The sequence below is a fragment of the Bufo gargarizans genome, chromosome 2 (genome assembly GCF_014858855.1).
Source record: "Bufo gargarizans isolate SCDJY-AF-19 chromosome 2, ASM1485885v1, whole genome shotgun sequence".
NCBI lineage: Eukaryota > Metazoa > Chordata > Amphibia > Anura > Bufonidae > Bufo > Bufo gargarizans.
In genome coordinates, this window is record NC_058081.1 from 263909698 (window position 1) to 263933952 (window position 24255).

The 24255-nt window shown below is 42.2% G+C and overlaps 1 protein-coding gene across 1 annotated transcript in view; it reads left to right on the forward strand.

Moving 5' to 3' along the window:
* Window positions 1–24255, forward strand: part of GRM8 (glutamate metabotropic receptor 8) — a 1458522-nt gene that overhangs the window by 802167 nt on the left and 632100 nt on the right. The window lies entirely within an intron of this gene.

Consider the following 24255-nt stretch of genomic DNA (forward strand, 5'->3'; position numbering starts at 1 on the left):
AGAAGCATGAGGAGACCACAGAATGGCAAAGTGACATATTGTGGAGATGACAGCAGAAGGAGGAGACCGCAGAATGGCAAGGTGACATAGTGTGGAGATGGCAGCAGCAGGAGGAGACCACAGAGTGGCAAGTGGGTGATCCACGCCTGATTCATCTTGACAAAGGTCAGTCTTTCCACATTTTGGGTGGACAGGCGAGTTTTTGTTGGGTTAACTATGGCCACCGCCACACTAAACACCCACTCTGATGCCCCACTACTGGCCGGGCAGGACAGCTTTTCCAGGGCAAACTCTGCTAGTTGTGGCCTTAAATCCAATTTGGCCACCAAGTAGACCAGCGAATCTTCAATGTGGGGTGGCAGTGTACTGTCCAAGTATGCCACCATATGCTGGATCAGGTCCTGCTCTAGGTCTAGCTGCTGCTGCTGCTGGTGAGTGGTTTCTTCACTATGCGCAGGGCCGTCTTTACCAAAGGGAAAAAGGGGCAGCATCCCCGGGCCCAGTTGCTCCTGGGGGGCCCAAGGCAGCTGTCTCTTGAGCCCTGCTGGCCACTGCCCCGGGTGTCAGGCTGTCAGCTACACAGGGGGTGCTGCCATTCCATGCCTGCTGGCACTGAGTCCCGTACTGTTAGAGCTGTGAATGTGATCTAGGACCTTAGATGACATCATCACCACGTGACCAGTAACCTAGCAATATTACTGGTCACATGGCTATGAGATCATCACAGGTCCTAACAGGAGTGTTGCAGTAGAAGTTTGGAGCTTTTTTTGTGAAGATTACATCAGAAAAATGTGACGGGCTGTTATGCTAATATACTGTAAACTACTGTAATAGTGGGGGGCCTGTATACTGGGGGGGGGCTGTATACTGTGGGTGGAGTCTTCAGAACTGGAAGTATTTACAGTCATTCACTGTACTCTACCAGGTGTGTGGATTTTTTGTGTGTTGTGGTGGAGGGCGTGATTGCCTGCTAAGGTGTGGGAAGGCGGGATCCAGGGGAACCAAGTAGATTTTTGCCCAGGGTCCAATCAATATTAAAGACGGCCCTGACTATGCGGGTGAATAAAGCTACTCATCAGCACCTGTAGACTCAGGCTGCTGCTGATGGAGCTAGTACTGCTTCTGCCACCCCACCCCTCCCCAGCAGCCATGGCAGGGAAATGTGAGTGCAGAGGTCCCCTAGTCAGACCTGCGAGAGGATGGACGATGGGGCCGATAGGCAGCGGCCAACTGACTACCGTATTTTTCGCCCTATAAGACACACCGGCCCATAAGAATCACCTAGGTTTTAGAGGGTGAAAATAGGAAAAATATATTTTGAACAAAAAGCGTGTTAATAATGGGCAACATGGGGTTAAAGCATGAGGTGCATGAACAGTCACTTGCTATTAATGCTACAGGCACAGTCTTATGAATTTTGACTTCCATCATTCCATGTGCCTCACATTAATAATAAGTGGCCTGTATTCTGTTACTCACTTTAGCCCCAAGTTGCCCATTATTTGAGAAGGTACGATCACTTACTATTAATGTGAGGCACATGGGGCACACTCCAAAACTATGTGCCCAGCCTGACATTAAAAATACGTGATCCCCATTCATGTTTAAAACATGGCAGTGGCAAGATTAGGGTTAATGAGTCACAATAATCCCAACCTTGCTGGCTGCCTGGTACATACCATATGTTTTTGCCAGGCGGACATTGTTGCAGGACCAATGGCGTGACATGGAGGAGGAAGCGGCATGACCTGTCCAAGTTGCTGGTGTGGCTGTGCAGGAACCACATTCACCCAGTGGGCCATAAAAGACTTGTATTGTCCCTGACCATACTTACAGCTCCACACGTCGGCGCTGCCATGCACTTTGGCAGACACCGACAGGCTCAATGAATGGCCCACCTTCTGTTCTACATGTGTGTGCAGGGATGGTACTGCCTTTTTCGCAAAGAAATGATGGCTTGAGACTCTCCACTTCGGCTCGGCACAAGCCATCAGTTCTCTGAAAGGTGCAGAGTCCACCACATGGAAAGGGGGGGATTGAAGCACCAGCAACTTGGACAGGAGCACATTCAGCTTCTACGCCGTTGGATGCTTGCACGCATACTGTTGTCTCTTGGCAATCGCTTCAGTGATCGATTGCTGACGGAATGACTGATGAGGAGTAGGAGGAGCAGAAGCATCTGGACCAGCAGAAGATGAGATTGACAGACAGCTCCATTCAGCTAAGGTGGTGGAGCCTTGACTGGCTGAAACTGGGTGCATGCCACTATGTGATATAGTGGTTGCTAAGGCAGGCTGGAATACCACATCGGAGCCACGGTTCTCCCAGGCTGCTTATGTTGACGCAGGGCCGTAGTGCCATCATTGGCACCCTGGCCATGCTTCATCTGCCCACAGATGCGACATATGGCAACGTTCACCTCCTCTGGCGCTTTGAAAAAAAAGTCCACACCGCTGAGTAGGTGATTTTACCACCAAGAGTCCGCACGGACTGATTGCTACTGCCGCTGCCTCGGTGAACCCCTGAACCACTACTTCCTGGGCAGGTAGGCCGCTGCGAAGCAGGTGCTCTACCCCCGGCACATTTGGCTCCCGAACTTCTACTGCTGCCACCCTGCTGACTCCCAGCTATGCTACCACCTTGCTGGTGCAGCCGCTGCCTCACTGGCAAGCTGCCACCCTTTTCTCCTGATTATGATGAAGCCCCTTCTGCACCTGGATCCCAAGTGCGATCGGCTTCATTATCATCGATTAGTGTCTGCACATCACTTATGTCCCCTTCAACGGCCTCTGGGTCAGGAGCCTGACCAATTGCATCACAACCTCCCATGCTACTCTCCTCATCATTACTTGCCCGACTAGAGGAGGATGCTGCGGATGTCTCCTCCAGATCTTGGCTAGGCAGTAGCTGCTGACTGTCCTCTAGTAGTTGTTCTTCGCTGAAAAGTTGAGCAGAGCCTACAGTATATACTACTTCTTGCGTTGAGGGAACAGAAAAAGACAGAGGCAGGTTGAGGACAGGTGAGGGCACAGGGCCTGCTCCCGGGCCATACCAACTAGCGGTTGTGTCTGACGAACCCAACGACTGTTGTCTGGGGGTGTCTGATGTCACTTGGGATGACGTAGATGACCGAGTTAACCAATCAAGATGCTGATGACACCAGGAGCTCAGGCCTCTCGCTGCGACTACTGCTGACACGACCCCTTACTCTGCTGTGACCTTTCCTTGCGACAGAAACATTCATGCCTCTGCTACTCCTCTATGCATGGCCTGGCACTTCTTTGACATATTTGTAGCTGAACTAAACAAATAAAACGGAAGTTAAAACACCCCTAAAAGCAACAAATATATTTTTATTTTTGTACTAAGATAGGCCACTAAATTATTTCTGTGCAAATACCAGCAAACTTGAACTGAATACATATTTCTCGTATTGTACTGAAATAGGCCACTACATTATTTCTTCACAAATACAAGCAAACATGACCTGCATATATATTTATCGTATTGGACTAAAATAGGCCACTAAACAATTTCAGAGTAAATAACAGAAAAAGCAAACCGCATATTTTTCTCTTTTTCTACTGAAATATGACAATAAATGCTTTTAGCGCAAATAACACCAAATGTGAACGGCGCCTATTTTTCTCGTATTGGAGTGAAATATGACAAGAATTTTTTTTTGTGCAAATAACAGCAAATATGAACTTAGTCTATTTTTCTATTTTTCTCTAGAAATATTGCAATAAACGCTTTTAATGCAAATAACACCAAATGTGAACTGAGTCTATTTTTCTAGGATTGTAGTGAAATATGACAAGAAACACTTTTAGTGCAAATAACAGCAAATATGAACTTAGTCTATTTTTCTCTATAAATAAGGCAATAAACGCTTTTAGCGCAAATAACACCAAATGTGACCTGCGTTTATTTTTCTCGTATTGGAGTGAAATATGACAAGAAACGCTTTTAGTGCAAATAACACCAAATATGAACTAAGTTTGTTTTTCTCTAGAAATATGGCAATAAATGCTTTTAGCGCAAATTTATCGTATTGTATTGAAATAGGCCACTAAATGATAGCGCAGTTAACGGCAAAAGTTACCTGCGTATATCCTTATCTTTTGCCACAGATAAAAGCCACTAAAGGCTTTTCAACATAGCACTTGCACCCCAATAACTAATTGCTGGAATGACAGAGCTGTATTATGAGAGTATCTGGATCCCCAAGTAATGTTTCCCTGCACTTGTAAATCGCTTTTTTTTTTACAATGAGGATTTTCCTATGACTCTCCCTAGCATCTGCACACGTATCTCCCTGCCTGTGAAATGATTCCTCTCACTATCCTTTCCCAGCACTAGTAAATTGCTTCTTTTCTTTTTTTTTAAACAATTAGTTTTTCTTTTACTCTCCCTAGCGCCTGCATACACGTCTGTCCCTGAACAAAGTACGATAGTGAATGTCAGACTCTAAGATGGCCGCCGTATTTATAGAGCTGTGACATCACGGGCTAGCCGGCTGCTGATTGGCTGCATGCATGGCATTACTGGTCATCCCACCTTCCCAAAGTTCCTTGCCCCATGTTCTCACATGTGTAGCCGCCATTTTAGGAAAAATTGTGATTCGTTACCACAAAGTGCAAGGAAATTCGCATTAGTTCCGAATAGAATGTTTCCTGAAGTTCGAAACGAATTCGACTTCGTCAGCTTCAATTTGCTCATCTCTAATCACAAGGTATTATGCAGGGGATTCCCCTCTTGTTCAAATGTAGTAAATGTTTTCCATAATACGTTAGCTTTATCCAGCATGTAATAAACATTTTATTGGATTTCTTTTTCCTTAGGCCGAATGCACACGGCCGCGGAACACGGACGTGAGCGGTCCGTGGTATCCCGGCCTGGCATCCTGCTGACAGGAGGAGTGCGCGGCGTCATATGTTTCTTATGACGCTGTGCGCTTCATGCCGCCGCTCCACTATAGTAATACACTCGTATGATCAATATGAGTGTATTACTGTAGTGCAGCAGTGGCATGAAGCGCACGGCATCATAGCAACCAATAATGCAGTGCGCTCCTGCTGTTAGCAGGATGCCAGGCCGGGATACCACGGACCGCTCACGTCTGTGTTCTATGGCCGTGTGTATTCGGCCTTAAGGAGGGATATTTTAAGGTTAAAACAGTTTAGTGCTCTCATTAAGAGAAGCAAAATAAGTGTATTGCAGGTTTGATACCTTTTGTGGAGACAACAGGACAGACATCACCATTTAAACACACAATGGCACACCCCCACAGCAAACACAGACATTTAACATATCCCCAGATAGCTCAAGTCTGAGTGCATATCATTAGGTGAATGGCACTCAGAATACACAACTACAATAATATTAGCTATCTGGGTGCCCTCACATAACATACAATTTAACCGAACGCATAATAACATAAAATACAATTCTACAGACAGATTTAAGCTGTGCGGCCGGTCTGTTTTCTCCTTTAAAGTTACTATGGGCCATAATCCTGAGGCAAGAGGCTTTTAAACAGCCCTCTCCAAAACCCAGTGGCAAGGTTGGTTTCGCCACACATCTCCCCCCCCCCAGGGAAGACTAACCAGATACCTGACCTCACGCCGGTCGGTACCTGAGTTAGTCTGGCAGCCCACCCACAACCCAATATTGGACCTGTTGAATCTTAGGGCCTGGCTCTGTTCTGTATGTCCCCAGCTGTTGAGTGGGCATATGCTACTCCTTGCTTTGTGGTTCTCCAGCTTGGAGCTGTAGGTACTTGGTGGGCAGAGGCCCGACTGCGCTCTGCCCAGATGCCAGCTCTTCCGCTGGGGATGCCTGTGGGAAGTCAGTCTCTGGACAAGAGGATAGGGGAGGGCAGAGGCCGACTGCGCTCTGCCCTGATGCCAGCTCTTCCGCTGGGAAGGGATCAGTGGGTATTGCAGGCTCATCCCCTGCCCCCAGAACTCGGTTGGGAAGTAGCTGGGAAGGGGAGGGATCGCTTACCTCCTCCTCCTGGTATCCCTGCGGAGATGGCTGGAGATCTGGTTGCTTGAGGGGGAGACCGACTGTCTCCTCTTTGGCTAAACAGCCCTGTTGCTGGGGGACAGGACCGACTGTCCCTACTCCCTGTGGTGTGAGTGCAGAGACCACGGTCCCATCTGCACAGTTGTGGGGCTTACTGTCTCCCCCTGGTGCATTAAGCTGCTGCTGGGGAATGGAGACTAGGCTCCCAGTTCACAACAAATCCTGCTGCTGCTGGGGGACAGGACCGACTGTCTCTGTCCCCTGTAACTCCGCCTGCCGCTGGGGAATGGAGACTCGGCTCCCAATTCCCTGTACAACAACACGGCCGCTGGGGAATGGAGACTAGGCTCCCAATTCCCAAAAAATCATGCTGCTGCTGGGGGGCAGGAACAACTACCTCTGCCCCCTGTAACTCAGCCTGCCGCTGGGGAGGGAGGCCGCTGCTCTCCCCTCCCTGCACTTCACACTGCCTCTGGGGAATGGAGACTAGGCTCCCAATTCCCAAAAAATCATGCTGCTGCTGGGGGGCAGGAACAACTACCTCTGCCCCCTGTAACTCAGCCTGCCGCTGGGGAGGGAGGCCGCTGCTCTCCCCTCCCTGTACTTCACACTGCCGCTGGGGAATGGAGACTGGGCTCCCACTGTCCCGCAACTGTAACTTCCGATGGAGGTCCACCCAACGTGGCAGCTGACCGTCTCCTTCTGCCCGGTATAGTAGGGTCTTGAACACTAGACTCCTCACGAACTTCACATATTTCTCAGCTGGATTGGGTCCGAAGAAGTTCAGCCGCAACCACATCATACGGTCAAATTCCTCCACAGAGTATCTGTACTCCACTGCTGGTTCCATCCTGGTGCTTTTAGGGTCGCTGTACTGAGACATGCGGTGCCCTTAAATTGTAGAATCCACAGAAATGGTGTCTCCTGTAGCTGTCCTTCTGGCTGTAGGAACGATCCCGCTGCTTGCCACCAATGTAACGGACCGTTTCAGCAGACAAGGGGTTAAGATCTGTTTAGGCGATATGCCCCTTTCTGAGAGACAGGCACAGCTACTGCAGAACACCAACCTCCCGAACTGGATACAAAATAGCACTCCAAACTGGAACCTCGCAAATAGCTGTCAGCAGATGAACAGGAAAAGCGTACAGTCAGCTTACACTCCTGGCAATCAGTCTCCAACAGCATACAGGGAATCCCCCCAATAACGAGACAAGGCTCCGTCTTGAGGGTCAGCAGTGGTCTGATGTGCTGGCACACCCAGCCTGGTTTTTATTACAGTTTTGCAAATACAGAACAGATACAACACATCCCCACAATGCATCATGGTTTCCTCCTCTCTGTCCCAGAGACAACCGAAGGCAATCCAATTATCTCTCAGGACAAAGGGAGATCACCAATACACATGTGGAGACAACAGGACAGACATCACCATTTAAACACACAATGGCACACCCCCACAGCAAACACAGACATTTAACATATCCCCAGATAGCTCAAGTCTGAGTGCATATCATTAGGTGAATGGCACTCAGAATACATGAATACAATAATATTAGCTATCTGGGTGCCCTCACATAACATACAATTTAACCGAACGCATAATAACATAAAATACAATTCTACAGACATATTTAAGCTGTGCGGCCGGTCTGTTTTCTCCTTTAAAGTTACTATGGGCCATAATCCTGAGGCAAGAGGCTTTTAAACAGCCCTCTCCAAAACCCAGTGGCGAGGTTGGTTTCGCCACAAATGATGTTTAGTGATGAGCGGCAGGGGCAATATTCGAATATGCAATATTTCGCGATTATTTGGGCGAATATTCAACATATATTCACTAATTCGTGATCTCCAGGCATTATTTCTTGATTGAAAAATTCAAATGAACTAATATTTTTTAAATAAATCGAATATTAGCGATTATGAATATATTTTGCAATATTCTAAATATTCGCGAATTCTCAAAGTGCTGATATTCGCGATTAAAATTCACAATTCGAATATTCGTGATCAACACTAATGATGTTACATAGCCATACTTATCGTGTATACAAGACCACTAATTAGTTCTTGAAAGGTTTGGATTCTCCATGGTGAGATCCAGCTGGCTGAGCGATAGAAATAGTGGGGGAGGTTTATCAAACTGGTGTAAAGTAGAACTGGCTTAGTTGCCCCTAGGAACCAATCAGATGTCACCTTTCATTTTTCACAGCTCCTATCTCCCCCAATGTCTTTATAGTACTCATACATCCCACAGGGGGCCCATATATGGTTTTCTCACAGTATTACATGGTTATCATTAAATCACTTCACAACTAAAATATGGAATAGCTGCTTAAATAATTCCTTAGTACAATGATTAAAGAGCTTCACATTGGAATTGGAATATGTAGAATTGTACTTTGTAGAAACATTTATAATTGCATTTACAGACAGGACTTATAAATGTGATGGTTTTGTGCAATTCTAGAAGTTAAAGGAACTTCTTCTTTCACAGAGTGAGTCTAGTTACTTTTAGATGATATTAGATACACATGAAATAAATGTCAGTTGATTCTGCTGACCATCTAATGTGTATGGAGGTATTCCAATGCCAACCTAACAGCAGATGTTCGTAGAAATAAAGATCGGTCAACTGGATTTGGAGTTTTGAATCAGCTTACTATAAGCAGCAATTATCCCCTCTATAGAGCGATCACTACTACAATCGCTCGACCCTATACAGATTCATTTTTTGCTGGCAGCAGATTCCTCTTTACACAGGATGATCTGTGGCCAGCAAACAAGGAATAGGTCATATTGAAATCAAGCAACCTAATCCCTACTTCCCTGACAGCTGTTGTAGGGTGAAAGCCAATGCACAACCATACACATTCAATAGGCCGCCAGTCCTACCGAAATGTGCAAGTTTGCTGACATTAATCTGATAGGCAGTGATGGCCAGTTCGCCGTGTTCACCCCCGCGAACACATGCGGGCTACCATCCTAAATCACAAGTACGGCAATGCACAGGTAAGTCCTTACATGTGCCTGCGCCGCGAGCCGGTCTGAAACAAATGCGGTCACCGGATGCAGGCAGTTCCGAGAACAGCCACCGGGGGCCTTCATCGGGCTGTTCTTGAAACTGCCTGCTCCCGGTGACCGCATTTGTTTCAGACCAGCTCGCGGCGCAGGCACAGGTAAGGACTTACCTGTGCATCGCTGGACTTGTGATTTAAGATGGCAGCCCCCATGTGTTCGCGGGCGAACACGGTGAACTGGCCATCACTGCTGATAGGTATAGCTAGCTTTAATTAATATGTCTTCTGCGTTTCATTTGTTTGCTTTTTCTACCTAGAAGGCAGTGCAGTAGCATTAGGGGTCCACAATACGACAATTACTCATGACATACTGATCAAAAGTGATCCATCATAATACAGCTAAATGTCTACAAATGCTCTTGTATTAAAATATGTGACTGTATTTTACATATTTATTCTTGGGATATGTATTGTAAATGTATTATCTGTATTATGTTTACAATGTACATTCCCATAGAGGACGGTAGCATTATTAATGAAAAGAATATGGCATAATGAGTTAACAAGCCTACCATGGTGCAGGCTGGATATACGGCAATGTTGACACCTCCGCAGACTTTGCCTCAAGGAACAAGATGCTTCCCTGACTTAAGATTTGCAGTATATTCTAGTTCCACACTAAGTAAGAAGCAAAACATCTGAATTGTTAGAGAATTAGAGGAGTACGATACCCAGAGGCAATATTGCAGCTTAGCATGTAACCACCAAAGGTTACACAAGTTCTAAGCTTTTTTATGCACTTTGAAAGCTGTGTCTGATCTCTCTGGATAGAAACTTTTGTGTCTCTAAAATTTGATCAATAATATTGCAGTTTGAACACTGATGTCAATAGCTCTTGTTAAACCCTGGCCATTGTTATCCGCAGAGCTGTGTTCGGATTTCTTCTCTTGTGTGCTATTGGTAGCTACTAACTAACTAGAAGCTAGAAGAATGTAAATACTCGAAAATTTGCATGTCATATGAGCAGACATCATCTACATTCCGAGTTTATTAATTTTGATGAAGATCAGTTCTGTTTAGTAGAAGTATGTATTTTTCTAGCAGGAAAGCAGATGTTGAGTCAATAAATATATTCCTCCTGGAATTCTCATCAAACTGAAGGCGTATGCGTATGCGTGTGTGAGTGCTTTTGGAGCACAGAGAGGATTGCCATCTCCTCTAAGAGCTCTGATTTCAATGCATTTCTCTGGATTTTCGGCTTTGTATTGTCTTGAATATGACAGGCTGTCTAACTGATACACAGCAGTGAGAAATAATGAAAAGCAGTGGAAAAATAAATAATATGGCTCATGTATGAATTCCACTAAAATAGAAATGATTATAAATAAGGCCGAAGCATAAACACACAGGACAGCACCAATTTATTTTATTATCAGTAAATTATACTACAATATATTAATATACAGGGATAATAAGAGGCTAAAGTCTCCCATCCCTGTTCTAATGGACTATCTAATACATGTGTTTTATGCACACTATATTATAGACAGGAAAAGATTATATTTATGGACACCCAGCCTTCAAAATAATATCCAACTAAGTAATGAGGGAAAGGAAATGACATTGTTTAAATAAAGTTTTTATGCAAACCTTTTTATTTTTAAATTTCTGTATATATTCTACAAACCGGATTCCCAAAAAGTTGGAACACTATACAAATCGTGAATAAAAACTGAATGCAATGATGTGGAGGTGCCAACTTCTAATATTTTATTCAGAATAGAACATAAATCACGGAACAAAAGTTTAAACTGAGAAAATGTACCATTTTAAGGGAAAAATATGCTGAATCAGAATTTCATGGTGTCAACAAATCCCCAAAAAGTTGGGACAAGGCCATTTTCACCACTGTGTGGCTTCTCCCCTTCTTCTTACAACACTCAACAGATGTCTGGGGACCGAGGAGACCAGTTTCTCAAGTTTAGAAATAGGAATGCTCTCATATTCTTGTCTAATACAGGCCTCTACCTGTTCAATCGTCTTGGGCCTTCTTTGTTGCACCTTCCTCTTTATGATGCGCCAAATGTTCTCTATAGGTGAAAGATCTGGACTGCAGACTGGCCATTTCTGTACCCGGATCCTTCTCCTACGCAGCCATGATGTTGTGATTGATGCAGAATGTGGTCTGGCATTATCTTGTTGAAAAATGCAGGGTCTTCCCTGAAAGAGATGACGTCTGGATGGGAGCATATGTTGTTCTAGAACCTGAATATATTTTTCTGCATTGATGGTGCCTTTCCAGACATGCAAGCTGCCCATGCCACACGCACTCATGCAACCTCATACCATCAGAGATGCAGGCTTCTGAACTGAGCGTTGATAACAACTTGGGTTGTCCTTGTCCTCTTTGGTCCAGATGACATGGTGTCCCAGATTTCCAAAAAGAACTTTGAATCGTGACTCGTCTGACCACAGAACAGTCTTCCTTTTTGCCACACTCCATTTTAAATGATCCCTGGCCCAGTGAAAACACCTGAGCTTGTGGATCTTGCTTAGAAATGGCTTCTTCTTTGCACTGTAGAGTTTCAGCTGGCAACGGCGGATGGCACGGTGGATTGTGTTCATTGACAATGGTTTCTGGATGTATTCCTTAGCCCATTCTGTGATTTCCTTTACAGTAGCATTCCTGTTTGTGGTGCAGTGTCGTTTAAGGGCCCGGAGATCACGGGCATCCAGTATGGTTTTACGGCCTTGACCCTTACGCACAGAGATTGTTCCAGATTCTCTGAATCTTCGGATGATGTTATGCACAGTTGATGATGATAGATGCAAAGTCTTTGAAATTTTTCGCTGGGTAACACCTTTCTGATATTGCTCCACTATCTTTCTGCGCAACATTGTGGGAATTGGTGATCCTCTACCCATCTTGGCTTCTGAGAGACACTGCCACTCTGAGAAGCTCTTTTTATACCCAATCATGTTGCCAATTGACCTAATTAGTGTTAATTGGTCTTCCGGCTCTTCGTTATGCTCAAATTTACTTTTTCCAGCCTCTTATTGCTACTTGTCCCAGCTTTTTGGGGATTTGTTGACACCGTGAAAATTTGAATCAACGTATTTTTCCTTTAAAATGATACATTTACTCGGATTAAACGTTTGATCTGTCATCTACGTTCTATTACAAATAAAATATTGACATTTGCCATCTCCACATCATTGCATTCAGTTTTTATTCACAATTTGTTTAGTGTCCCAACTTTTTGGGAATCCGGTTTGTATATATTTATTTTTTTTAAATCTGAAAATCATGTATGTTTCACACTGCCACTAAGCCAGTTCTAATAGAAGCCCATCTGTCAGAATTCAAATCTCTCTCTAGTGATAGATTAGAGAACTAAAACTCCAAGCATGTCCAAACTGTTATTATGGGGCATCAGGAGAGAAGTATAATAGGAGAGAACCACAACTCCCAGCTTTTCTAGGATGTTATTATGGGCTATTAGTGCACATTACAGGGAGTGACTGTAGGGAAAGAACAACAACTCCTGGCATTTGACATCTTGTAGAGCGAAACACTAACCTTTCACACACAACACATGAGCTTCTACCCACATGGTGACATCACACAGGTCCTTACAGGTCCTTCTTTACTTCTCTTCACCACTGAGCTCTGACTCAGTGGGTAAATGGGGTGATCTAAAATGACAGATCTCACATGATAGATCTCATGGGAGTGGGAAAGAAATTATCTGTGGGGACAAAGGGCAGGGGCTCCTATAGCACTGCAGCCACATCAATCTGCTGGCATTTTGGTCAGGGTAATTAAGCTTTGCCCTTCTCTTGAACTTCCTGTTCTATGTATGTGTGTTAGGTCAGGCTCGTTCTGTAGGCGAAGGTGAGGAAGGCTAGGGGAAAGAAATAGCACTTAGTCTGCAAGATCTCTCCTAAACTGCTTATGACAGCAGTTTGGAAAGCACTTTGTAGACATAGCTGTGTGTGCACCATGGAATAAATGTATTTGTACAATTTTTTTTATTTTTTTTTCCAGGGATTAGTTTCCCTTTAAACAGATTTTTTTGGAGAAAAATAAATAGACAGCTGGGCAGAAGTATGAATACCATACAGCAAAATAACATTTTATTGAAGGCATGGAATTTTGCCAAATCCCCATAATGATGAGACAGCTTGTACAGACGCCTGTCTGGAATTTTTTTTAACTGATGGCATAAAGGAGAAATCAATTTTTGAAATGAATAAAATTGAAGCCAAAGAATTATACCAGTACAAACACAACGCCCAAAGTTCAGTGGATAGGATATGGCAAAAACTCTGGATGAGAGCATGGAGACCAATTCAGTTTTTGAAAATAATTATGTTTTCTTGAATGAGCGGAACTCCATCGCTATAGACACCTGGTCAAAAGTCCAACGGATGAAATATGGAAAAAACGGAGGCAAAGGCATAGAGAATTATTGTACATTTTAGAGAAGAATTAAATTTTGGTGAAGTAGCAGAACTGCGCCTCAATTACCACAAGATGAGTGGGAGAACAAGTAACTGATGCGGACCATGACAGTAACAGTGTACTGGTTGTGCATGTATCCTGGCTGCCAAAAAGTTTTGCAGATGGAGAACAGACTTGTTCTGATTTCTGGCCAGTTCTATTTTTCCACTACATCTGGTGATGCTACCTCATACACGTAGAACAGCACGACTTTTTAATAGTCATGAGCAGCATAGGCAATATTCAAATTGGCGATATTTCACCAAAAATTCACTATTGCAAAACTCGCCAATGTAATATACACGTATTGTGCGCACAATATCATTATCTATAACAAACAATCACACAAATGCTATAAGCCAAAAGCCGGGTATGTGCAAACCAACAACCTATCCATGAGACAGGTACAGTCAGCATACCTTACAATGACAGCTTTGTGTGCAATGAGACATTCAAGACCAGCTCTCATCTGACTGAGAACCAGTAAGTCTCAAAGTTGCTTGATTTTTGCTGGATGGCTTGGGGGACCTGCACACCTAGATCATTATCATACTTGTGGATTTGTCGTCCCACCTCTAGTGCTTACATTTATATTCAATAACCTTTCTATGCTGTTTTGTCATGTGAACTCCTTTACATAAACATGGGAAAGACATGCAAATAAGCAAAATCTACCTTGTTTTACAGCTGAAACACTATTTGCATGTGTTTCCCATAGGTCTATGTTTATGCAAATTAGTGAAGAAGGAGGACAGACATGTTCTGATGCTGGACTTATGGAGAAAAGGCACTATACAGTTGATGCTTATTCAGAGCTAGCTACAACCAAGCTTAGACTAGGTCTGTCAGTTTTGAGCCTGCACCCACAGTATCAGTGGCATCACCAGTTCCCAAGCTGACCATAACAGAAGTAGATCTAGCTCTGTCAGTTATTTGGATGTTTAGGACATATATCGCCTCTGATATTTATTGCTGTCGCAGCCACAAACCCTTCTCCTCTCATGTCACCTCCATCTCAGCACCCCAATCTGGCTCCAAGGCCTTGTCCAGCACACAATCATAATATTACTTACCCACTGAGACGCTTCTCTAAGGCTGCAAGGAGGGGGAGCAGGATTGTTGTGACCCCTGGCTCCAAGGCATGGTGTCAGACTCAGAAGTCACCGCTATGTCATCCTGCTGTGGATTGAGGAGTGAGCCACCCAGCCCACAATCTTGTCCTCTTTGTCCTGAATAATAATGTGACAGCTATCGGAAGCCAATTACAACTGTGGCATACTACTACTACTACTACTGCTACTACTGGTCCTATGGCTGGTGCTACAACTGCTGTTTGCACTACCACCTACATTCTGACTCTCGGATGATGAAGCCTGGTTCTTTTGTTTTCCACTCTTCTGCTTACCATTTTATTATGAGGCCTATAATTGAAAAAGCATGGGTTTGATATACAGATTATTAAACAATACTATCAAAACTGCAAGTGTTTATTCTGTATCGAATCATGACCATCTTTTGCAGAGCAGTGCCTTTGCTTTACAATAAATATAACCATAGCAATAGTACATGAGATCTGCTGGCAGTAGACTGACAGAACATCTAATCACAGCGAAGTGACTTTAGCCACGGCACCATTTTGCTGTGTAGCAAGGCCTGGCCACCTTACCCCCCCTAACAGCTGTATAAATGGAGGCAACCCATCTTAGTCACATTCTAGAATTGATTGCTGGAGGCTGATTTGATAACATTCTTGAAGAACTCCTTTAACCCCTTCTAACCCAGGCCAGTTTTCACTATAGTTATTCCAATAGCGTTTGTCCCTCTAGCTAGCTGCAGTATCTCAGCAGAACCGCACACAACTGAAATACACTATATTATACTTTCTATGTTAGAAGGTATATTATAGGTATACCACACCTCTCTATCAGTTTTTTATTGGGGAAACAGGTATATCACACCAGTTGCAATTAGTTGTTCGAATAGCGTTTGTTCCTCTATATAGCTGCGGTATCTCAGCAGAATTGCACACAACTGCACTATAATATACTTTCTATTTTAGAAGGTATATTATAAGTGTATCACACCCCTCTGTATGTCACACCTATCGATAGCACACCTATACCAGTTCTTAAAAGGACTTTTGTGGCCCTATTAGCTAGCGTTTGGTGTCCCTAACAGTATGTCCCTGCTCCACACAGCAACCTCTCCCTACACTGGCAAAAAAAAACAGAATGCAAAATGGCTGCCAGATAGGTTTTATTTATAGGGTAGGGGGTGTGTCCATGTGCTGAAAAGTCTCAATTGGCGTTTCTGTCCCACCTGATGGATGTGTCATTAATCAAAGTTCTTCACAATGCTAAAAATATGGCGCCGGAGGACATCGCCATATGTTTTTCTGTTCGGCAAACTGCGAACAAGCTAAGTTCGCCGTGAAACGACCATCGGGCCAACCGCAAGGCCATCTCTACATTTCAGATCTGAAGTCACTTTGTGAGGCTAACATAGTAGAAACCCCCATAAATGATCCCATTGTAGAAACCACACCTCTCAAGTTACTCAAAACTGATTTTTCTAACTTTGTTAATCCTTTAGGTGTTCCACAAGAATTAAAGGAAAATGGAGATTTTTTTTGCAAATTTTCCATTTTAATTCAATCTTTCTTTAACACATCAAGGCTTAAAAGCCAAACAAAACTCAATATTTATCACCTTCATTCTGCGGTTCACAGAAACACAGCACATATGGTTGTAAACTGATGTAAAGGGAACACAGCAGGGTGCAGAAGAAAAGGAACGCCATATGGTTTTTGGAAGGCAGATTTTGCTGGACTGGTTTTTAGATGCCATGTCCCATTTGAAGCCCCTCTGATGCACCCTTACAGTAGAAACTCCAAAAAAGTGACCCCATTTTGGAAACTAGGGTATAAGGTGCCAGTTTTATTGGTACCATTTTCAGGCACATGACTTTTTGATCATTCATCATTATTACACTTTATGGGGCAAAGTGACCCAAAAATTGCTAATTTTGGAACAGTTTTTATTTATTTATTTTTACAGCGTTCACATGAGGGGTTATGTCATGTGATATTTTTATAGAGTAGATCATTACGGACGTGGCAATACCTAATGTATACTTTTTGTTATTTATTTAAGTTTTACACAATAATAGCATTCTTGAAACCAAAAAATTATGTTTTATTGTCTCCATAGTCTGAGAGCCATAGCTTCCTTTTTTTGGTAGGGACTCAATTTTTGCGGGATGAGGTGACTTTTTTATTGGTACCATTTTGGGGGACATACACATTTTTGATTGCTTGGTGTTGCACCTTTTGTAATGTAAGGTGACAAAAATTGCTTTTTTGACTCAGTTTTTATTTTATTTACTGTGTTCTCCTGAGGGGTTAGGTGATGTGATATTTTTATAGAGCTGGTTGTTACGGATGCGGAGATACCTTATATGTATACTTTATTTATTTATTTTACTTTAACACAATAATAGCATATTTAAAAAAAAATATATGTTTTAGTGTCTCCACGTTCTGAGAGCTATAGTTTTTTGTATTTTATGAGCGATTTTCTTATATCCGGTCTCATTTTCTGCAGGATGAGGTGACGGTTGTATTGGTACTATTTGGCAGGACATATGCCTTTTTGATCGCTTGGTGTTGCATTTTTTGTGATGTAAGGTGACAAATATGGCTTTTTTGGACACATTTTTCTTTTTTTACGGTGTTCACCTGGGGGGTTAGGTCATGTGATATTTTTATAGAGCTGGTTGTTACGGACACGGAGATACCTAATTTGTATACTTTTTATTTATTTCACTTTAACACGATAATAGCATATTTATTTTAAAAAATCATGTTTTAGTGTCTCTATGTTCTAAAAGCTATAGTTTTTTTATTGTTTGAGTGATTTTCTTATGTAGGGTATAATTTTTTTCAGGATGAGGTGATTTTATTGGTACTACTTTGTTTGACATATGCCTTTTTGATTGCTTGGTGTTGCACTTTTTGAGATGTAAGATGACAAAATTGGCTTTTTTTTTACAAATTTTTTCTTTATTATGGTGTTTATCGGACGGGATGGATCATGTGATATATTTATAGAGTCGGCCGTTACGGACACAGCGATACCTAATATGGGTGTTTTTCCTATTTTTTTCTTTCTATTTTTTATTATTAAATCTGGGGAAAGGGGTGTTTTTTTTCTTTACTTGAAACTTGTTTTATTTATTTTTTAACTTTTTTTTAAAACTTTATTTCTGTCCCACTCTGGGACTTTAACTTTTGGGGCTTTGATCCCCTCTGCAATGCATTACAATATATCTGTATTGTCATGCATTGCTTGTTGGCATATTACACAACAGGTTGCCTAAGAGACCCAGCCTGAGGTCTTAGCACGGCATCGGGCTGCCTTGTCACCCATCGGGTCCCCGCCACAGCAGTGCGGGGACTCGATGGGCTCCCTCACCCACAGCAAACCCCTTCTATGTTGCGGCCAGCGCTTACCACAGCATAGAAGAGTTTTATTTGATACAGCTTAGGCCCGGCTATCAGGTGCCCGCCCGATCGCCATGATGTACTATTACGTCAAAATGCGGGAAGTCACTTACTTCCATTACGCAATAGTACGTCACATGTCGGGAAGGGGTTAAAGTTGTTTCACTTCACCATGTGGTCTTTTCTTATAACATTTTCTCTGTAAACGTATTTCCATATAAAATCTGTCGTTATTTCGCTCAGGTGCCATGCAATTTTCTAATAAGAGCTTTGCAGCTTCTGTATTTCTTGCATTGTTTGCATACAGTAGGAACATGAGCACATGTTGGCAATGTACATGATGTCTGTCGTAAATTTGAGACATTTGTGATTAAATTCTTCCTCTAATTATTTTAATTCTAAATCATTATCTCTCTGGTGGGTTATGTTTAACTCCAGTTCTAAGACTCTTCCCACCAGCATGTGTTTTCATTAATTGAAACTTTACACCTGATATATAACCACCTGTTAGTTGTGCTTTTTATAGTTTTCGATTCTGTACTAAAAATATTTGAAATGTTTAGTAGAATCCCAATGTGTGAAATTAAGCTACCCCCCCAAGCAATCTGTTTAGCGACATTCCTAACAATCTTTTTCATAAATGCCTACATTTTGCAAATACTAAAACAGTTACCTTAATAATAAATACTTTTATTTATTTACAACAATAATAATTAGTAAATTGAAATGTGCCTTGAAAATAAAGGAATAAAACTAATCAACACATCAACGCTAATCAACAACATGCAGTCAATTCTGTAATTTAACTGAATTATTAATAAGAAATATACAGTAATATAAATTTCCTGACAAGCAACAAGTAATAAAGATGAAGGGGAAACTACATTTACAGCAGCAACTGTTTCTCCAAGCCCCTTCAGAAAGATACAAAATATAGTTTTCTAAGGCTGGGGTTACACGGATATCTTGGCCATGACACTCATCAATTAAAGCAATGTTCCTCAACTCCAGTCCTCAGGGCTGACCTAATGATCATGTTGTCAGGATTTGCTTAGTATTGAGCTGGTAATATAATTTGTGTCAATGCATCAGAGCACAGGTATTCATTCTATGGAATATTGTCAAATCATAACCAGCAGGTGGGCCAAGAGTTGAGAAACACTGACTTAAAGGGAAATGAGATAGTGACACATATCTTTTTTTTTAATCTGTTTTTATTTTTTGAGGATTTTTTAAATTCAATTTACTGAACATGATTATTGGGGCTGCCATTTTGCCTTAGCAGCCATCATGGGCCATAGACACAATGGACTGGAGCTCACTCATTGACTTCTATGGGAGATGCTTCTAGGCATGCTCTGTGACCTGTGCAGAAGTCAGGAGGTAGTAGATAAGCTATGATATCACTATTGTGAATGGTGGATCCTGTGTTATCTAAGTGATATCTATCATTAGTGTAGTGATAAGCAGCAAACTTCAGTAAAGTGATCAGACCAAGAAGTGTTGCCTATTATTATATATATTTATTTTTAAAATGGGTTCCCTATTTTATGCTGGTCATTTTGAATTATAATATGTATCATCTCTCTGAACAAGACGATTATGGCGACGGCCTTGGTTGGTGAGGGTGGTAATTTCTTCAGAGTTCTTGGCCATCTCTGAGACCCAGGGACCCAACCTACTCCTGCTCGATTGCAGGAGCAGGAATTTTAAACATAAACATACATATATGTCTCATGCTCTAGATTAAAGTAAGGCATATGGTCAAAAACAGGTTAACTATTGAGTGACAGCTACAGTCAAAATCAGCTTAGTTGTCTGCACTGAAGCTGTCACTCGACAGTTAAAATCAATTGCAAGTGCTACAAAAACTCTAGGTGAAGCCCCAGCCATATTGGGTCATTGGACGAGGAGAAATGCAGGTTTATAATGGCTGCCTGCATATGTTGAGTACTGTATTATTTGGAAAAACTGCATAAGCAATTCCATAATGTGTAAGCAAAGGGATCACCAAAGTTTAACCTTCAGTTGAAATCAATCTACCAGTATGTTCTTAGGCCTTTACAGGTCAGTACAGAGGCGGATAGGGGACATACAGTCAGTTCCATAAATATTGGGACATCAACACAATTCTAACATTTTTGGCTCTATACACCACCACAATGGATTTCAAATGAAACAAACAAGATGTGCTTTAACTGCAGACTGTTGGCTTTAATTTGAGGGTATTTACATCCAAATCAGGTGAATGGTGTAGGAATTACAACAGTTTGCATATGTGCCTCCCACTTGTTAAGGGACCAAAAGTAATGGGACAATTGGTTTCTCAGCTGTTCAATGGCCAGGTGTGTGTTATTTCCTCATTATGCCAATTACAATGAGCAGATACAAGGTCCAGAGTTAATTTCAAGTGTGGTATTTGCATTTGGAATCTGTTGCTGTCAACTCTCAAGATGAGATCCAAATAGCTGTCACTATCAGTGAAACAAGCCATCATTAGGTTGAAAAAACAAAACAAACCCATCAGAGAGATATCAAAAACATTAGGCGTGGCCAAAACAACTGTTTGGAACATTCTTAAAAAGACGGAATGCAGCGGTGAGCTCAGCAACAGCAAAAGACCCGGAAGACCAGGTAAAACAACTGTTGTGGATGACCGAAGAATTCTTTCCCTGGTGAAGAAAACACCCGTCACAACAGTTGGCCAGATCAAGAACACTCTCCAGGAGGTAGGTGTATGTGTGTCAAAGTCAACAATTAAGAGAAGACTTCACCAGAGTGAATACAGAGGGTTCACCACATGATGTAAGCCATTGGTGAGCCTCAAAAACAGGAAGGCCTGATTAGAGTTTGCCAAACGACATCCAAAAAAGCCTTCACAGTTCTGGAACAACATCCTATGGACGGATGAGACCAAGATCAACTTGTACCAGAGTGATGGGAAGAGAAGTGTATGGAGAAGGAAAGGAACTGCTCATGATCCTAAGCATACCACCTCATCAATGAAGCATGGTGGTGGAAGTGTCATGGCGTAGGCATGTATGGCTGCTTATGGAACTGGTTCTCTTGTATTTATTGATAATGTGACTGCTGACAAAAGCAGCAGGATGAATTCTGAAGTGTTTTGGGCAATATTATCTGCTCATATTCAGCCAAATGCTTCAGAACTCATTGGACGGCGCTTCACAGTGCAGATGGACAATGACCCAAAGCATACTGCAAAAGCAACCAAAGAGTTTCTTAAGGGAAAGAAGTGGAATGTTATGCAATGGCCAAGTTAATCACCTGACCTGAATCCGATTGAGCATGCATTTCACTTGCTGAAGACAAAACTGAAGAGAAAATGCCCCAAGAACAAGCAGGAACTGAAGACAGTTGCAGTAGAGGCCTGGCAGAGCATCACCGGGGATGAAATCCAGCGTCTGGTGATGTCTAAGCATTCCAGATTTCAGGCTGTAATTGACTGCAAAGGATTTGTAACAAAGTATTAAAAAGTGAAAGTTTGATTTATGATTATTATTCTGTCCCATTACTTTTGGTCCCTTAACAAGTGGGAGGCACATATGCAAACTGTTGTAATTCCTACACCGTTCACCTGATTTGAATGTAAATACCCTCAAATTAAAGCTGACAGTCTGCAGTTAAAGCACATCTTGTTTGTTTCATTTCAAATGCATTGTGGTGGTGTATAGAGCCAAAAATGTTAGAATTGTGTTGATGTCCCAATATTTATGGACCTGGCTGTAAGCAGAAACAAACACCACAGTGCAGTACAAAATACCGCCACAGCAAAAACAAATACCACAGAGCAGCACAAATAACTGCTGCCCCCCGGCAGTATTCCACTGTGTAGCATCCTGAGAATGGCAATGCCATTGAATTTAGCAGGGGACCTACTTTCGCAGGCCACGTGCATAAGTACAGTACCTCATGCTCCTAGCATTCATTAAGTCTTAGAGCATCATAGTATGGACACAGCCAGCAGCCATTAGGAGGGCTCCCTAGGTATCGGCCAACTGGGAAATTTCCTTGTAGGATCTATGGCCAGTCCATTCGGTTCAGTATTTAACCAGTGATTTCCATCAGTGATTGTTAGCCAAAACCAGGAGTGGAGGTTACACAGAGATAAGGCATGAGGTAAAGATATTGCACCTTAGATCCGCACATGGCTTTGGCTCACAATCACTGATGGAAATTACTGACTGAATACTGACTGCGTGAATAAGGAATTCATCTTAGGATAACTAGTTAATAATAAAAATCCCCTTTTTCATCTTCTGAGTGATAATATATTCTGACCTATGTTGATAACAGGAACTGATGTGTATAGTGAAAACTTTATGCAGCACTTTAGAATGTGCAGTCATTACATAAGCAACAATAAACAGCGTTTTCGCAAAATGAAATCATTATCTAACGTACAATTCATTATCTCCAATAAGTTATTTAGTAGTAAAAGCCCCTTTCTGTTGATTGAAGTTTCCTCGATTTTCTAGGGAGAAAGAATACTTATTATTAATAATAATAATAATAATAATAATAATAATAATAATAATAATCTTAAACATTTTCTATGAACAACAGAAAAGTTTTTGAGGTTGGATACTGATGTTGGACAGGAAAGGACTAGTTTACAATTTTCATTTCTGTTCTTTCTTGTCACGGACGGTGTACAGGAAACAAGACAATGCAACATGCATATAATGTCACGGACGGTGTACAGGAAGCAAGACAATGCAACATGCATATAATGTCACGGACGGTGTACAGGAAACAAGACAATGCAACATGCATATATGACTCACTGGATCCAAAGCTAAGGAACGGAAAGGGAGACCCCTGCACAAGACCTGGCAGTTTCCCTGGCTGCTCAGCCTATGCAAAAATCCCAAAGGTGGATGGTTGCATATCCACGTACCTCGACTATCTAACACCTGAACACCCTAAAATAGTGAGGGGACACGACCACCGGCTCCCTAAACCACACACAGAGGGAGTCAGGGTCACCTGGGATCCAGCAAACAGAAAATAACAGATAAATGTACAGCACTTAACTTAGTAGCAGACTGGGAAATAGGATCAGCATGCACACACACTCCAGGAAGAAGTATAAGCCGCCCAGTAATGCATTATGGGGAGGAATTTAAAGGGAAGCAATCAGTCCAACTACATGACAGCTGAGAGAGGCTAACGAGATGAGGAACTGAACACTACAACAAAGAAAACTCAAGGAGGAGGTTCTGAAAGGCTTCTGTCAGAGCTTCTCAGCTGTCTGGTTGTGACATTTCTACATCACATGACTCTGTACAGGCCATACACTTTCCTCCAAACAAACATGTCAAACTATGTTTTTATGGACTTCACTTTGTGCACAGAAGCACAGTCGTGCTTGAACAGGAGAGCATCACAAACTGTTACCAAAATGTTTACAGTTAGCAGGGGCTGAGAAGCTCTTTCCCTACAATCTACACAACTCCACTAGCTCTACAACATATTGCCTGTGGATCGGACTATTTTTAGATTTTAAATGTTCTTGTACAGGATAGCATTAAAATTATCCTTCGCCAGGAATGAGAGGTGTAGTCCAATTGTTTAAAAACATACTATGATCCTATTCCACCAAATTTTTCCTTAGGGAGTATACATTATGGTAGTGTTTCCCAGACGTGAGCCAAACACAGAGTCAACCATCACACTGCCAAATATTTGATTTATCACTTCAAAGAACACATTTCCACTGCTCCAGAGTCGAACGAAGATGTGTGTTACATTTATACGGCTGATGCTTAGCATAGCACATGGTGATCTTAGGTTTGTGTACTCCTTTCATGGAGTTTCTGTCATAGATTAGTCCTTATGTCCCTTCCAGATTCAGTTTGGAATTGTGTAGTGATGCTCAGAAGATTTTCATTCCTAATGCCTGGTATGGAATAAGTTGTCATACTGGAGATGTAATACTAAGGTCACCCCAAGCTTATCATGTTTTATTTTTCAATATATCATTGAAGCAGGGTCATTTTTGTTATTCATTGGCAGGTGCTGTAGACCATACACTTTAAGATAATTCTAATGGCTGAGGTTAGACGGTGACCATGCCATACAAATTGTTTTCAAGAATTAAATGTATATAATACATAATGCATAGGTATATAATTGCATACTGTATTTATCATTATCAAATGAATAGGGTTATATAGAGTATG